The sequence below is a fragment of the Canis lupus genome, chromosome 5, assembly GCF_011100685.1.
Source record: "Canis lupus familiaris isolate Mischka breed German Shepherd chromosome 5, alternate assembly UU_Cfam_GSD_1.0, whole genome shotgun sequence".
NCBI lineage: Eukaryota > Metazoa > Chordata > Mammalia > Carnivora > Canidae > Canis > Canis lupus.
In genome coordinates this window covers 77,673,209-77,685,386 of record NC_049226.1, presented here as the reverse complement: position 1 = coordinate 77,685,386, position 12,178 = coordinate 77,673,209, and the positions used below count along the sequence as shown (strand labels likewise).

Genomic DNA, 12,178 nt, shown 5'->3' with positions numbered 1-12,178 from the left:
CCCCTCAGTGCCCATCACCCATTCACCCCCACCCCCCGCCCTCCTCCCCTTCCACCACCCTAGTTCGTTTCTCAGAGTTAGGAGTCTTTATGTTCTGTCACCAGGAGCATTTGTTAAGTCTGGATGGATTTGTTTATCCTGGATAAAACTAAAATATTGATTATTTTGGTGATATTCACAAGGACTCAAGCAGAAATTAATTAATGAAAGACACATCAACCAAATCCAATGTGTAAACTTTGCGTCTTGTTTCACTCCAAAAGGAGTTTCGTTAGGCAATCAGGGATATTAGAACATGGGCTAGATATTAGAAGTGTTAAAGACTTATTGTGACTTTGTTAAGTATTATAATGATATTATAGGTATGTTTTCAAAAAATCTCATTTTTCAGAGAAAAATTCTGATGGCATTTCAAGGTGAAATGGCATGACTGTGGGAATTTCTTTTAAAACTCAAAAACAGAGATGACTGGGTGGCTCAGCGGTTAAGCATCCACCTTCAGCCCAGGATGTGATCCTGGGGTCCCAGGATTGAGTCCCGCATCAGGCTCCCTATATGGAGCCCGCTTCTATCTCTATGTCTCTGCCTCTCTCTCTCATGAATAAATAAATGAAATCTTAAAAAAATACTCAAAAACAAAAACAAAAAAGGTGAAGAGATATGTAATAGATAAAAACAAGAATTACAAAATGGTAATTACTGAAGTTAGGTGATATGTATATGGGGGTGCATTTTTTTATTATCTCATCTTTTTCTTATTTTTACCAATTTCCATAATAAAAACTTTAAAAAGAGACAAGGATATTATCAGGAACCTAGTTTTTTGTTTTGTTTTGTTTTTTAAAATTATCCTACAGTTTAAACTGGTAAAGGTGAATTTCTTCTTGTGGCCAGTCAGAAGCCAGGTAGGCATGCCTCAAAGTTCTTTTGAAAACGTTCTGTGCTTCTGTAACTATTTAGCAAAACAGATAATAGGTGCTATGCTACATATAGGGAGAACAAAAAAGAGGTGAAATACCATGGTTTCCATGCAGTTCAGTCTTGCAGTTTCCTGGACCAGGAGGAGGGTGGGAACTTTGCAGATGTCTTTTTAATGCTGACTCCATTTAGTTTCTACTTTGTGAAGACTTACATTAGAAGGGATTCAGTCTTTTTTTTGTTTTTGTTTTTTTTTTGGTGTAAATGTCTGTTAGATGTGCAAACTTACATTAGAAGGGGAGAGGTAACACGGCTATAAGCTCCATGAGGGCAAGTTCACTGCTTTTAGAAGTGAGTGGCAAACTGAATACCATTACTGGCACATAAAAGACATTAAATAAATATTGGATGAAGAAATGAATGAATAAAAATCACATCCGCTTCTCACCACATAAAAGGAACCCAATAAATATTGTATTTTTGAATTGAATTGTGAGTGACATGATTAAAAAGAGAATTTTAGAGTTTATATCCATTAAGTGCTGGACCTCTTCAGAGTCTTTGAAAGATGCTTAGATGAGCAGAATCAGCCAATGCGGTATCTGTGCACAGGCAAGGGAAGCCAGTGAAGTGTAATTTCATTTAAAACTAAAAGAACAATATACAGTTACATACATGTCACCTTGCTGTCAAATATATTCACGGAAATGATTAGGAGAGGACGGTGATTCTCCCCTCTAAAAGTCCTTATGCTATATAGCTCTGTGAGGAAATTGAGAGACTTTGTAATATCCTGTCCACAAAAAATTGAAATGACAGGTATCCTTAAAGATAGAGGTGTAATTAATCATGGTCTTCTTGTTTTGATGAGCATGCAAGAGTGACAAGTTAATAATAAATCTCCAGCTCATCCAAGGAAGGTGGCTAAGGAGGTGCTATGGTTTAATTTACATCTTTGGAAGCACCGAAGATTTAATAATCTCCCTGCCTCATACATCAAATTAACACCCCCAAGGCAGAAAAGCAAAACATTTTTAACTGTTAATCTGAGGAGCAATAAAATCCTGTCTAAGGTCACAAATAAATTGAGTTTCTGGTGGTTTCAATGGACCCCTAGTGTGTGTGATTTATTCAGATTCTGAAGCTACTCATGACTCCAGGGAACCTTGGCTGCAAAAGCAGCAAGCTGGGAGCACCATGGGGATTGCCAGTGTAATCAGAAGGTCTTGACTGAGGGCAGTGACTGATTTTACCTTAGGTCTACCCAATTTATTTTACTTTCTATGTCAACTACACATAGATTATGGAATACTGAATTTGAGATTCAGTTGTAAATGGTTGCTTTTAGTCGGGATTGTAACCATTTTTATACTTATGTAGTACTTGTTCTTAAAAGATCAAAAGGTGTTTTGAAGTTTTTACTTTCAAAGTATAGGATTTTAACTTGGCTAGAGATGTAGAGGGGAGTAACCCTTCATGGCATGGTGAGCCATTCGCAAAATCTAAGCAATGTTTAGATATCCAGCTCTTCATTTCTTAAGCAGCTGAGCTATGAGGTGTATTGAATTTATTAATTTGGGATTGATATTTTCTTCCTTGTTTTAAGAATGGGCTGTGAGGGTCTCAGAAAGAGGAAGATAGAGCTTGTGGATTTGCAGTATGCATGTGTGTATTCATTGCTCCTGTTTGTCAAATAATTTAAGGAATTAGATTATAAAATATGATCTCAGCTCATCTTTTTACTGATGCTGCTTATAATTTCAACTGAATCATTTTTGATATTTAAGGCACAATTATAGGAAATAGAAAAAGGAGCCTAAGTTGATGATCTAAAAATAGCTTCCTCCTATGTCCCTCCAGCGCTTCCCCCCCCCCCCCCCGCCCGCCCCTATGGCTCTAAATCACAGCTGTAAATTACAGTTGCATTTTGTCATGTCTTCCAAGGGTACGCTTAGTGACATAGAATGAGCTTCAGATTATTACTAGTACATTCATCCATTCAGCTTAGTAATGAGGAAAACATACTACCGCAGATACACCTGGGCTGCTTCTGTCTCCTCTCTGAAGAAGGCTTGATTCTCCCTGTTAGGAGTTCAGGTGGGCCACATGGGAGATACCCTGGAGGAAAATTTCTTCCTCCTTCAGTAATTAGCAAATATCTCTTGACTGCCTTAGGTCTTGGGGATATAAAGACCATACGAGGACAGAGGCAAAGAGCACTCTGTCAGTTTCTTATTGCTGTCATTAACAAGTGTTCATAAATTTCGTGACTTAAAACAAGAGACTTACTGTCTTCCTGTTCTGAAGTTCAGAAGTCTAAAATCAAGTCTAAAATTGGCGGTTTGAGTTTCTTCTTGAGGCTCTGGGGAGAATCTATTTCCTTAACTTTTCCAGCTTCTAGAGGTTGCCTGCATTCCTTGGCTCATGGCCCCTTCCTTAAATCACTTCAGCTACTACTTCTGTTGTTACATCTGCTGCTCCTCAATACGATCTCCTACTTCCCTCTTACCAGGATTCTTGTGATTACATTGAGCCCATCTGGGTAATCCAAGATAATCGCCTCACTTCAAAACCCTTAATTCAATCACGTCTATAAAGTTTCATTTTCCATATACAGAAATATCCACAAATTCCAGGAATTAGGATGTGGACATCTTTGCAGAGGCCATTATTTAGCACAGAATTTGGCATTGGCCAGCTCTGCCACTCAACATGACCATTAAGTAAGTTTCTTAATCTTTCTGAATCTCAATCTTTTTATCTGGGCAGTGGAATAAACAATACCGATCTCATAGGGTCATGTTAAGGATGAAATGCCTGAAAACAGCACCATGTCTGACACATATTACTAGTTTAGTGAAAGAGAAGTTAATGAATTATTATTCTTACAATTAACTCATGCAAGGGCATAGTCTCACCTTTTTGAGGAGTTCTGAGTCTAGTGGAAAAGATAAACAGGTAAATAATTATAACAGTGTGATGCAATGTTTTCCTTAAGCTATGTTTGTCTCATGCTCCAAGAATCAATCCTTTGGGCATGACTTCAATCAGTCTTTTATAGACGGTCACCTAATCTTGAGTTTTGATGTGAAGGAAGGCAAAATATAGAAGGTTGTCTGAAGCTGTTACTGACATGAAATGTTAGGTCCGGGAAGGTTGTGTGGTTCTTTGTTTTAGTCTTTTTGATGAGGTCATGTTTTTTCTAAGAAAAAGTTAGTTCTTAGTATTAAGATATTATGTTAACTCTCTTGGCCTTAGGGTTTATGCCTTTTAACAAGTTAGGACCTTGAGGGGCTTAAGGCTGTGTCATATGGTAAAAGGAAAGACGATTGTGCAGGTCTGTAAGAGAAAGTTGAAAGTCCTTCTGTTCATTTCTCTTCTGCCCTCCTCCTCTTGTTACTGACCTTCACTCCCCCATCCCCCAGGCAAAAGAGTGCTGATCTGATTGGAAACATTCCAGGGTTCTAGTTGGCCAAGTTGGCTAGAGACTCTAGAATCCCTGTGTATGAAAATATGGGTGCTCCGGGTGGGGTATCACTCATGTGTCTCTCTCATCTATGCTGCTTGAGTGGTGAGGACCAACGTCTACTCTTTTCCTTCTGTGTATGTCCTTTCTCTGTGGATCAGCTGGGCTGAACATACCTGCTCTCCCTGTCTGTTTTGTTTCTTAATTCTGTTCTCTTACTTGACCTTTCAGCATCATGGGATGCAAACTCTTCATTTGGCTTCTGGAACACTGCTTTCTTCTGTTTTCTTCCTACTCATGTCTACTCCTTCTCAGTTATCTCTGCTGGTCTTCCTCATTATCCTGACTTCATATTCTAATTTGCCAATCTCAGTCCCAACACTTCTTCTCTTTTCTACCATGGATATCCCACCCTTTATGGATTTAAATATTGTCAATATGTTGATACTTGCATATATTGTAGTAGTTTTCCATTACTACTATAATAAATGACCACAAATTTAGTGGCTTCAAACAACACTGATTTATTGTCTTATAGTTCCTTAGGTTAGAAGTTTTGACAGTCTTACTGGGCTAAAATAACCTGTCATCAGGGCCACATTGCTTTCTGGAGGCTGTAGTGGACGATCCATTTCTTCGCCTTTTGCAGCTTCTAGAGGCTTTCTACGTGCCTTAGTTTGTGGTTTTCTTCCTGTGTCTTCAAAGTCATCAATGTCTTATCTTTTGAACCCTCTTCTTTTGTCAGCTCTCCTTTTCACCATAGCCAAGAGAAGTTCTCTGCTTTTAAGGACCTATCTGATTCGACTGGGCTCAGTCATATAATCCAGGATAATCACTCCATCTCAAAGTGCATACCTTTAGTCACATCTGTGAAGTCTTTTCTTTTTTCTCCATGGGAGGTAATATATTCACAAGTTCTGAGCATTAGGTCATGGACATCTTTGGGAGACATTGTTCTGCATACCACAATACCCATAAATATGTCTCTGGCCTAGACCATTCTCCCAAACTCCAGAACCAAGTATTCAACTACCTAGTTGACTTCTCCATTTGGCTGTTCATTAGACACCTAGTTTGTCCAAAACTGAGCTCCTGAGCAACTTCCTGCAAACCTGCTTCTTTTGTAGTCGTTGTCTTATCAGTTGATGGAATTACCCCTTTAGTTGCTGAGGTCAAAAGCTAAGGATGATTTTTGACTTTGCTCTCTTTCTCTCTCATATCTTATCTATGGTACTTCAGGAAAATCCTGGTGGCTCTACTTTTAAAGCTATCCATAATGTGGCCACTTTCCCCCTCCCTTCCTGCTATCACCTTTGTCATAGCCACTAGCTTCTTCCCTGTAGGTCATTGCAGTAGCTTTCTCACTGGTCTCTCTGTGTCTGTACTTACTCCCCCTTGTTCTGTACTTAACACAGCAGCCAGAGCCATCCTGTTATTAAAATGCAAGTTGGATAAAGTCATTCCTCTTCACAAAAAAAATCACCAATGGTGTCCCACATAATTTAGAATAAAAAGCCCAAGTCCTTTGAATGGCCTGCAGTGGTGCTCTGTCCCCTCTGCCCTTCACATTACTCCTTTGACCTCTTCTCCTCTTTTCACTTTGCCAGTTCCACTCCAGCCACAGCAGCTTCCTTACTATTTTCACAAATACTCAAAGCATATTTGTACCTCAGGATTTTCACACAAGTTGTTTCCTCTGCCTGAAATCTCTTGCTTCAGAAAAGCATGTGGCTTGTTCTCTCGCCTCCAGGTGTTTGCTCAGATGCCATCTTCTCAGTGGGGTTCACCCTGAAACCATTTATATAACATTGTATCTCAATCAAGGTTTCCCGCTTTGTGTGTGTGTGTGTGTGTGTGTGTGTGTGTGTGTGTGTTCTGTAGTGCACTTATTTACCTTGTTGTAGTCTGTTTCCTCCCCCTTGGAAGTAGGCTCCGCCAAGGCAGGAGTATATCCCTGTAGTGTTCACTGTTGTACTGTCATTGCCAAGAATGGCGTTTAGCCTATGATAGGTACTCAGTGAAATTGGTTGCATGGATGCATGAGTTCCCTCTGGCATTGGTGAGCGGTTTTTGGGTTAGCCTTCCTCACATCAGAAAAAAGATAGAATTTGAATGTTAGGAGACTAGAGTGAATAATATAACATTGGGAGCTCTAACTTTAGGATGAGATGCTTACCACTTGTAAATGTTTTTATCAGAGAAATAAACAATTTTAAATAAAACATGTTAACTTCTAGATCTCTTAGTGCCCAGGATGAGAAAAGGTATCGTAAATTTAATCATCTCCTCCAACAACACTCAATTTGTTCTCTGTCATTAAAAGTTTCTTATGGTTTGCCTCCCCCTCTTTTTTTTTTCCTTCCTTCCCCTACGTTCACCTGTTTTGTGAACATGTTCATGTTCATGTGTTCCCATATATGAGTGAGATCATATGGTATTTGTCTTCTCTAACTGACTTATTTCACTTAGCATAATACTCTTTAGTTCCATTCATGTCATTGCAAATGACCAAGATTTCATTCTTTTTTATGGCTGAATGATATTCCATTTGTGTGTGTGTGTGTGTGTGTGTGTGTGTGTAGAGAGAGAGAGTAAAAAGTGAATATATATATATCCATTCAGCAGTTGATGGACACGAAGGTGGTTCAGTATTCACAAATCAATCAATGTGACATACCACATTAGTAAAAGAAAGGATAAGGACCATATGATCTGGTCAATAGTTGCAGAAAAAGTATTTTTAAAAATTGTGTAATTTTAAAATTTTGAAGTAATCTCAAATTTACCAGAATTTCAAGGATAGCTACCTTTCTCCCAAGCCATTTGAAAGGAAGTTACCAACCTGATGCCCCATCAACCCTGGATACTAATACCTGAAATATTTTGCATTTCCTATGAATAAGGACACTGTCTTAGATAACCATGACACAGTCATCAAATTTAAGAAATTAACATTGATGTCCAGTTTTACTAATAACATCCTTTGTAGCAGGAGTCCTTCCTTTTGTACCTTTGTGTCAAGTGGTATCTGATTTTGATTTGTCCCATTACTGATGATGTTCATTTCGATTAGTTGATTAAGGTAGAGTCTATCAGACTTCGTCACTGTGAAGTTACTCTTTTCCCTTTATAATTAAAAAGTATTTTATGAGGAGGCACTTTGGAAATATTTAAATATCCTGTTCTTTGTCAAACATTTATTTTATTCATTTATTTATGTCAGCAAATTAATGGATTTTTGTTTTATTTAATGGGTTATAGTCTGTTACAGTAATTATTTTGATACTCAGATTAGAAATGAAGGAGCCCCACTGATCTGTCCCATCATTCTTTGAGTACTTCTTTTGTTCCTGGCACAAGATGTCTCAAGTGCATCTTGTACTTTCCTTACTCTAACTCTTGGGTCAGCCATTTCTCCCTGGTTCCTTTTAGTGGGGAATAGTTCTTAAGAGACCAAGATCAGATTTTGGGTGTCATGCCCCCAGCCCCTCTCACCCTAGCCCCTCATTCCCTAGCTAGGGAATATGTGTGTGTGTATGTATGTGTATGTCATGCAATGTGTGGATCTTGTTTGTATTTAGATTCAGATGAACTAATTGTAGAAAGACATTTTAAGATAATTGAGGAAACTTTATAGAAACTGGGAGTTAGATGATATAAGGGACTTGTTAATTTTGTTATATGGGATAAAGACCTTGTGATTATGTTAAAAAAAAAAGATCTTTAGGGGTGCCCAAGTGGCACAGTTAGTTAAATCTGACTCTTGGTTTTGGCTCAGATCATGATCTCAGGGTCGTGAAATCAAGCCCTATGTTGGGCTCTGTGCTCAGCAGGGTGTCTGCTTGGGATGCATGCTCTCTCACTCTCTCTCTCCTTCTGCCCCTCCCCCATGCTCTTTATCTCTCAAATAAATAATCTTTTTAATAAAAGATTTTGATCTGAGAGAGGCAACTGACATACTTAAAAGTGAACTCTCTCTTCAAAGTGGTTAAATGAGATAATATAGATAGAAAGGACTATGTAAATAATTTATTGTTCCATATATATGTATATACTCATGTATATATACACTGTATGCATATACATATATGTACAGAGACATATATACAATAACTTGGTGTATAAAGTGTCTGGAATCTTAGCCCCCCTATATCCAAAGTCTAGAGCTCATGTAATCCAAAAGCTTCCTGTTAAACTAATGTTGTATCACAAGCCCTGTTTGTTTTATAAGACCCAGAAAGGTTTTGACTGTGTCTAGAGAAGAAGACTTGTTTCCTGACCCCTAGTTTGGTGCATTGTATACATCTTATTCCAAAGATAGAACTGATCATTTGAGACATCATAAGGTACTCATGGCTTTGGTTCAGCATTTGTGACATTAAACAGTTATTTAGGTCTAAATGCAAAACCTGTCTTTCGTCATCTTGTCTGTGAACTGTCACAGGTATGACAGGAAGGATTGACACCAGACATAAGTGCTTCTATCCTTCACTGGGTAGGGGAGCTGACCTCTAACCCCCACAGCTGGTCCCTGCTGGAAATGGTCCTAGTTCCTGTATGCTCTTTGACATCCTCAGCAGCTGTAACAGCAAGCAATTTAGTGTAAAATCATCCATCCATGAATCTCTTTGTTAGTGGACATTTCAGACACTTGTGTCTGACTATAAATGAGATGGGAAGTAGCATGACTCTTGATCGTCACAGGCATTTCCCACCGAGGTTGTCCTGCCTACTCAAGCAGTGACCACGGGAGGCTCTAGAGCCCAGAGAAGAGGAGTGACAGCGGTAGGAACACAGTCTATAGGTTATACACAACTTCTTCACTATTGGAAGCAATGCTACCCTTTATCTCTCACTCTAGGAAACATATCAAAATGAATGAGAGGGCTAACCTCCAGTCAGTCCTCTTTAACCAGGAAATTAAGTAGATTACTCAAAAATGTAAATACTTGGAACATTGCTAACAAATAGCATTAGGATATCATGGTTCTGAGCTACTGCTCTAGTGGAATAATTTTAGTAAAAAAAAATTAGAAATGTAAAACAATGTCTACACACTTAAGCAGAATTGTCCAGAGGCCTGCCTCTTGCAAAGCTGAAAAATCCCTTGGAAATCTTCAGCTTCACACTTAATTACCACCTCCTTTGGCTGTTTCTCTTTTACTGCTTTTTTCTCCTCTTCCTGTGATTTTCCTTCTCACTGCCAAACACACTTTCTCTTCCAGACATCATCTGTTTTCAGAATACATTTGCATTTCCTCTTTCCTTCCCAAAGTGGCCCTATGTTAGGCCTGTATTTCCCTCTCAGTGAACTGCTTCTATGTCACCACATGGACTGGTGGGAAGGAAAGTCATGGCTTGTAGAATTGAAATATAACCAGGAACCCAACAGGGACATTTTTGTATGTTCCATGTCCTGGTGTACCAACCCTCTCAAGAACCTTGTGGTCCAGGTATTAGTTTAGGGTATGTCTTTAAAATATCTTTTGTTTGTTATAAAACTTCAAAGAATTTCAAAGTGTAAAAAGGAGACAGTGAAAGCCATTCTCTCTAACACCAGTCACATTCCTCAAAGGGACATGAGCTCCTCAGCCACACACAGTGACCACTATCAATAGTTCTAGCCTTTATGCTCTGAGTGTATTGAAATGGGAACTATGAATATATGAGATTTAAAACAAATTTGATCGTGCTCTATATATTATTTGCAGTTTATTATTTTACATAAATGTCATGGGCATCTTTTCATATCAATACACATAAAATTTGTCATTACATATCACAACTGGCATTCCAAAGTAAAATGTGCCATAGTTTATTTACTCGGCCCATCACTAATCTATATTTTTTTCAAATTTCTCATTATTACCAGTGTCTAACATGTTTATCTTTGTGCTCATGCAGCGGTGTTTGTAGGATAGTTGGAATTGCTTCATCAGAGAGTATGTACATTTTAAACATTGGTAGATACCGTCCTAAACTTTATATGTAAGCACCAATAGAAACATTTTCTCCCCTCAATTCTCAGATAATGATTTGTAAAGGATAAAGTATGTTACCAAGTAATATATATTGTAAACAGTACTCTACTTATTTAACAGTCACAGACATGCTAGAAGGAGGTGGTGATCTCCAATTTACAGATGAAGAAATGAGAGTTCATTGAGATTAAGTGATTTGCCTTAAGTAATACCCTTGGAATTGGCTGAGCTGAAGCTAAGTACCTCTTATCTCCAAGCCTGAAATGCCTACACTTTGTCCTCTACCCCTTTGGCTTCTTGCAGAGGAGCTCTGAAACTTCCAGTGATGGACTGACTGAGCATAGGTCAGGGAGAGGGAGTGTGGTGGGATTACAGGCCAGCCAGCTTCATGCTGGTGTGTAATACCTGTGCACATACAGACATTTACTCCCTTAGGAATCTCATCTGGTCACAGCTTTATCTGTGGTCAGTGACTCCCAAACTTCTATTTCAATGTAGCATGCTCTCCTTAACGTACCCAGCTCTGGTTCTTGCTTCCTCAGCCTGGCGCAACTGCAGCCCGTACCAACTCAGCTGTAACTTCTGCACCATTTCAGTTTTTCAGGCCCAGGTCCTTGATTCCTCTTTCACACCCTCATTCACAGGGACTGTGGCCAAAGGCCTTAGTGAGACTCCTGACCAGGTTTGGAATTAAAATCCAGGCATGTCTTGTTCTAAAACACACCTCGATTATACTGCTCTATTCTAATCCTATTAGCCTGAAAGGTAATTCTGATCTGATTCTTGGAATTTGCACTCTAATTTAGGAGACCGTGGACTGAGTGAATGTTTGGAGATGAGATCATATTCTTTTTTTTTTTAATTTTATTTATTTATTTATTCATGAAAGACACAGAGAGAGAGGCAGAGACACAGGCAGAGGAAGAAGCAGGCTCCATGCAGGGAGCCCAATGTGAGACTCAATCCTGGGACTCCAGGACCATGCCCTGGGCAGGCGCTAAACCGCTGAGCCACCCAGGGATCCCCAAGATCACATTTTTTTTTCTATTTCTTCAGGTCTTCTTTATTTTTTTATTTTTATTTTTTTACAAATTAATTTTTTATTGGTGTTCAATTTGCCAACATATAGAATAACAGCCAGTGCTCATCCATCAAGTGCCCCCCTCATGCCCGTCATCCAGTCACCCCCACCCCCCACCCACCTCCCTTTCCACCACCCCTTGTTCGTTTCCCAGAGTTAGGAGTCTCTCCTGTTTGGTCTCCCTTTCTGATATTTCCCACTCATTTTTCTCCTTTCCTCTTTATTCCCTTTTACTATTTTTTATATTCCCCAAATGAATGAGAACATATAATGTTTGTCCTTCTCCGATTGACTTACTTCACTCAGCATAATACCCTCCAGTTCCATCCACGTTGAAGCAAATGGTGGGTATTTGTCGTTTCTAATGGCTGAGGAATATTCCATTGTATACATAAACCACAGCTTCTTTATTCATCTTTCGATGGACACCGAGGCTCCTTCCACAGTTTGGCTATTGTGGACATTGCTGCTAGAAACATCGGGGTGCAGGTGTCCCGGCGTTTCATTGCATCTGAATCTTTGGGGTAAATCCCCAGCAGTGCAATTGCTGGGTCATAGGGCAGATCTCTTTTTAACTCTTTGAGGAACCTCCACAAAGTTTTCCAGAGTGGCTGCACCAGTTCACATTCCCACCAACAGTGCAAGGATTCTTCACATCCTCTCCAACATTTGTGGTTTCCTGCCTTGTTAATTTTCCCCATTCTCACTGGTGTGAGGTGGTATCTCATTGTG

At 39.2% G+C, this 12,178-nt stretch overlaps 1 protein-coding gene across 1 annotated transcript in view; it reads left to right on the top strand.

Moving 5' to 3' along the window:
* The window catches only part of HYDIN (HYDIN axonemal central pair apparatus protein), a 389,826-nt gene that overhangs the window by 20,815 nt on the left and 356,833 nt on the right, over positions 1–12,178 (top strand). The gene's annotated exons all lie outside the window — the stretch shown is intronic.